The 6000-nt window shown below is 37.9% G+C and overlaps 1 long non-coding RNA gene across 1 annotated transcript; it reads left to right on the top strand.

The window, feature by feature from the left end:
- The first annotated feature begins 2094 nt into the window (after positions 1 to 2094).
- LOC120288660 lies at positions 2095 to 5321 on the top strand. The gene is made up of 2 exons (XR_005546782.1): positions 2095 to 2887; positions 5027 to 5321. It is a non-coding gene; the product is annotated as an uncharacterized LOC120288660 (long non-coding RNA).
- Positions 5322 to 6000: the final 679 nt, after the last annotated feature.

A 6000-nucleotide genomic window follows, 5' to 3' on the forward strand; every position in this document is an offset into this window, starting at 1 on the left:
AGCTCTTTTTTGACTCGAGCCATTGAATTCTTGGACTTACTGTACCTAAACCGACCATTCTTCTTGTATTTCCATATATTTTGACCGGTTAATGGTAGCTAAAAAGGAACTTTTGCTACCGTCTCCTTCACTCCGGCACATACATTTTCGATGCTCGATCAATCTCAGGTCGTTCAATTAGTAAATTTCCATCGCACTTTCTTCGTTTTCGTTTCATCAAGGCCAGGAGAAAAGTCCCTCCGCCGCCCACGTTCTGGTTGTTGGCGTGAAACTTGAAAGGTGCAGGTCTTGGTCTAGGGATTTTTTTTTTATAACAACCATGTCAATATCATCTCGCGCACCCAAAATACAACAGTGACAATGACCTTTAAACACATCGATAATGCATAACGCATACATGTATACACGTGCATATAACATAAACACACGCTGTCAAGGAATCGGACTGGGATCCTATGCTTAGTGAATGATTCACAGCTTTTAAGCGCGTGGATGATAGGATTTTGTTCCACAAATCAATCTCTGAGTAGAAATTGATTTTTCTATTTCAATATGACACATAATTTCTCTTTTGTGGGAGGGCGGACAATGGCGGAGAGCAAAATGGCTGGCTGGTAGTAAGGGTGAGCGATGAGAAATTTTTTTATTTTTTATTTTTGTTCTAGAAATAGAAAAGTAAACAAAAATAATTTACTTCTCATTTCTATTATAAACCTATTTTTGAACTAAAAAATAGTCCCAGAAATAGAAAAATGAAATTGTGTTACTAAATGGATTTCTATTCCAAACATATTTTTGGGAATAGAAAAATAGGGAAATAGAATGGTTATCATACTCGTCCTATTTTACGATGAGATAATACCGTTTTTTTTAGGATGAAAAGGATATTACCTCAGTAGGCATCGAAATTTGTATGAGATTACATAGAGTTTGATCTTAGTTATTTGGGACAAAAATCATTCTTAACTAACTCTTTCAATTTACATCCATTGGATGGCATTTCTCAGAGTAAATAGAACATACCAGTTCAGGAATTAAGAGGATCCATTCAAGCATTGGTGTCGCATGGGTGGTATATATAGTTAGCTATATATCATTCCATATCCTGCACAAATTCAGAAATTTGTCACTTTAAGTTTCCTTTTCCATTCATTTTGTCCTTAGAAAAAGTCAAAATCCATTGTAAATATGATATTTTCAAGAGTTACTCAGAAGCATGAACATACAAGATAATTCAAGCAAGAAATATATTGCGGACATAAACCTTGAATTCAACTGTTTACGTGGTTGGTGATGTGCTGACCGTATAAGGAACGTACGTTCATTGTTCCAACTAGTGTCATCTCTCTCTCTCTCCTCCCTTTTATACCTTCCCCCATCCACGGGCCCTATTCTCCTGGGCCGGGCCTTTTGGGCCCAGCATAGGCGGACGGGCCTTAAGCCCATCATCAATTAAAACCATCATCTCCCACTCGCACATGGTGGGCTGAACAGGATTCTCTTTACCTCTCTTCAACATTCATACAGGTGAATAATCCGTGCGACCAGTATACTTTGAGAACTCGTTGTTATACATCTGTTAGGAATATATAGCAGCTTATAATGGGCGTCACACTCCGAGTAGATTTAGTATGCAGTACCTAGATCGATCGATCACATTTATATCTCTCTTAATCTCTTTTAAACAATGATATATATATATATATATATTGTATTCACAATTATGATTATCCCGAAGACAGTCATAATTGGTTAACCGGTGAATACAAAACTACAATGTGATTCTCCAAAATCAATCTTCCTCTTTCCTTCAAACTCTCAATTTCAGTTCAGCTTGCTTTTCTAGAAATGTCCCTGTTGACACCTAATTTAGATTCAATTTTTAGAAAATAAAAGATTAGAGGGAAATTTTGAAAAAAGAAATTTTGAATTCAAAATAATTCAACAGCCGGATTTTGGAGCCATTTCTTTGTTGGAGAAGTTGAGTGAAAATCTCCACCGGCGAGAGGTTGAGCAAAAATCTCCACCGGCGAAACAAACTCGAATTTTCGCTTTATAAATAGAGGGGTTCTTCTTCACCTTTCGAGGAGGAGCGGAGGTTACTCTTCGTCAGAAATTGAAAAGGGAAAAGAGAGAAAACAGAGGAATGGACTTCGGTTCTTGAGGGAAGGAGAGGAAAAGTCAAAAAGTTTTCCTCCTTTTTGCTGAAAAGAGAAGAAGTGTGCAGAGAAACAGAGAAGGGGCAGAGAGTTCGTAGGGAAAGAGAAAGGTGAGAGGACGTGAGAGAGACTTGAGGTGAGAGAAAGTTTAAGAGAAAAAAAAAGAAAAGGAGGAACAGTTGTTCATCTTCTCCGAAGGGTCTTCTGCCAGCGACCATTTCTACACAGAAGCCGGCGCTCCACCGCACCTCTGCACCAGCGAGCTCGTCCCGACGCCTGCTGCAACGACCACTGCTGCAGCAACTGTTCAGTCTCCTCCCGTGACGCCAGCCTGCAGCGCCCGACGTCCTCCCCTGCCCGCCGATTCACCTCCCAGCCGCGACGAAGCTTCTGTTTCTGCAGGTTTACCCCTGACCCGACGCCTGGTGAAGCTGCGCCCTTGCCTCGTCCGCATGCTCGTGCTGCTCTGAGCCACCAGAGACGCCAGTAGTGCCTTGTTCCTCCGGCGATTGCTGCAACTGAGCCAAAGCCCTCCACTCCGGCGCCTCCGTCTCACCGTTGTTTGCCCGTAACAGCTGCCGAAACCCACTTTGCCGGTGACCTCTACCCGCGACGACCGACGCCGCGCCTTGGCGACTCGCGACCCGACGGCACCCGAAGCTCGCCGCTCCTGACCTCGCCGAGCCACCACACCGCCTCCGACGCCACTGTCCTCTCTTGAGCCTTAGGTGGTTTATTTATTTTTTATTTACTTATTTGTTTATATTTTAAGTCTTGTTATTATTATTTAAGTTAGATCATGGTATATTAATGTTAATTATTTGTATTGTTTAGACATTATCCTTAAGGCTTTATCCAAGATTTTTGTAATAATTAGTTTGATCCGAGAGACATCGGATCATTCTTTTAATTACATTAATTTTGGGCTTCTTGGTGAAATTTTAATTGTTAAATCATAATAATTATTTAATTTGGTCCGTAAGACTTCGGACTAGATTATTTAATTATTTTGAGTTGTTGTGATGATTAGGGTTAAAATAATTGTTAATTTAACTGTGAGACGACAGTTATTTTTTCAATTATTTTGATCCTTTATTTAGTGGCTATATTAATTGTTTAGATTTAACCCTAATTTAATAATTATTCAATCAAAAAAAAAAAGAAACTAAAAGAAAAAAATCAAAATATTCAAAAATTGCATAAGCATATAGGACATTAGGGTTTAATATAATAGACACGTAGTTTAATTAATCAAATTTTTTAGATAATATTTTTAGGACTGCATTTTTAGATATTTTAAAAGAAATAAGTTAGGATTAGACTTAAATAGCCTTTTTTAGAGTTTTAGATATAATTGGCATATTTTCATATTCTCATTTTTTTAAATAAAAAATAGTTTTCTAAGATAGAATAAGGTTTAAGTCAAATTAATCCCAAAAATGGATTAGAAAATTACTTTAAATAGCTCGATTAGGGTTTTTATTAGTTTTGAATTTCAATAAAAAGTACAAAAATACAAAAATCTAGGTGCATGTTTAATTAGTTGCATAATATGATCATTTAATTAGAATTTATCAGTAAAGTTAAGTCATAAGGTGCATAATAACTAGTTCACATAATAGACCCATTTAATTAGAACTTCCACATTGATAAGATTAAGTCATTTAGTGTTAAAATGCATTTTATAAAAAAAAATTCTAATTTTTAAGAAAATCCAAAAAAAAAAAATGAGTGCTTGCTTTATGTGATGCAATTTATTTACTTGAATGTTTTAAATAATGGATGAGCACCCGTGTAGTCACTACATTTGCATGATAGTAACTTAGGTTAAAATAAATCAGCTGCTTGCAAAAACATTTTGAAAAAAAATTAAGAAAAATGGTACCGAAAGGGCATTAGAAAATTCTAGTGTAACCAAGTCCCCGTACCTTTAGTCTCTGGTTCGTAGGAGTAAAATAAATCTCCCTTTATTTTACTTAGGTGTCTAATCGACCTACCATAAACCGATTAGTGGCGACTCCTAATTAATAACATCTTGCATGTTAAACGTTTGAATCTTAAGTCGCGAATTGGCATGGGTTTGGGAGAGCCTGAGCTAAGTTTAAAAGCTTAGTAGTCCATTAACCTAGTTTTAGGTGATAAACCAAAAAAAAAATTAGGTCGCGACAGCTTGGCGACTCCGCTGGGGATATTGTGTTAAAACACTTAGTGGACTTAGGCCAATTTTTTTTTTTTTTTTTAAATAAAAAATTAAAAAAAATGTTTTTGTTTGGCAGCAAGGATCCCAGGTACGTCCCTAATATTCCTAAGGTGTTAAATGTTCTTGCAGATAGGAGGTATAAGGGGAGTAGTCTTTGTTAACCCCTGTCTTGCAGGTTGGAGTAGGGATGAATGTTTGAATTAAAATTATAGAAGTGTTGTTTGTATTTAAACTGTTGTGCATGTTTTATTGTTTTTAGCACTACACTATTGCACACACAACCGCTGCCGGACACAGGCTGCGATAGGATTCTTAGGATGGTGTTGAGAATGATACTTCCTCTAAAGCGAGACTGCTATATAGAGGTTGACATTCTCTTCCCGAAAGTTCTTCATGGTGTCGAATGTGCTTGTCCATATCCGCGAGACTGCGTGATTATTGGGTATTCCATTCGGCGAGTCGGAGTTAGGGGACGACACGTTAATGCGAGGCGCAACGGTCGATCATCCTCTTAGCTCCACTTTGTTAAACCTTTTAGACAGAAATCGAGCCTCACTTTTCATGTGTGTGTCTATGTGATTGTCATATATTTCCAGTGAAAGTAAGTTGTTTAAATTATTTGCAATTTATTTACTTCATTGTAATTTTGTCGGTCCATGACAATTAGGTTTCGTCGTCAGTCTTATTTTATATGCAATGGGGAAAACCGACGTACAATTCATTTCCACTCCCAAAAAAGAGCTCAAGAGGTGGTTGGATCAATTAGATCAAGATGGCCAGAGATATGTGAAAGCTAGGATCGCCCGACTTCTCCCGTTGTTAGAGATCAACATCCATTCTAGTGTTATACAGGCGTTGCCTCACTTCTGGTGTCCACAGACTTCTACCTTTGTGTTTGGTGAGTTTGAATTGACTCCAACGCTCGAAGAATATAGTATTGCCATTGGAATGCCCCTGGAAAAGGAACTTGTTAGGCCGCCTATCGGTATAGATTCTATCTCGGAATTATCTCAATTTTTAAAAATCGAAGCCGAAAGAGTAAGGAAAGTCGTCAAAGCTAACTGTTTTGCATGTCCATTTTCATTCTTAGAAAAATGTTTTGCAGATCAACCAATGATTTCAAAAGCCAGGATTTTCATGTTAGCATTTTTTGGGCTAATCGTTTTTCCTTATCGAAAAAATGCCATTAATCCTGCAATTTCATGGGTGGTTAATCGGGTTTGTGACGGGCTAAATTATGTGAGTATGATTTTAGCTGAAACATTTTGTCATTAACCCGTTTCAAACAAAATGAGGAAAGGATAATGCGTGCCCTCCCCTGAACTTTTGCAAATATGGTTCTTCTCCCACATAAGAGGGTTTGGACATCTTATAAAACAATTCAGGATAGACGATTCTCGACATCCCATACAAAAATTTGCGGTTCTAGAACGTTTTCCCCACATAAACAGTATGCCCGTTGGATTAATTTTTGAAAACCCTAATCCTAAGGCATTCTTATGGCATACTAAATGGCTCCACATTGAGGAAGCTCGCTTTTCGCACAAACATGATGGACCAATCCCCCGCTTTGGGCCTTTCCGGTGCTACTTCCTATTATCCACATAGAGTGGCCCGTCGCACAAAGCTCTTCAAGAAATT

This window comes from Eucalyptus grandis, chromosome 1 (assembly GCF_016545825.1).
Source record: "Eucalyptus grandis isolate ANBG69807.140 chromosome 1, ASM1654582v1, whole genome shotgun sequence".
Classification (NCBI taxonomy): Eukaryota; Viridiplantae; Streptophyta; class Magnoliopsida; order Myrtales; family Myrtaceae; genus Eucalyptus; species Eucalyptus grandis.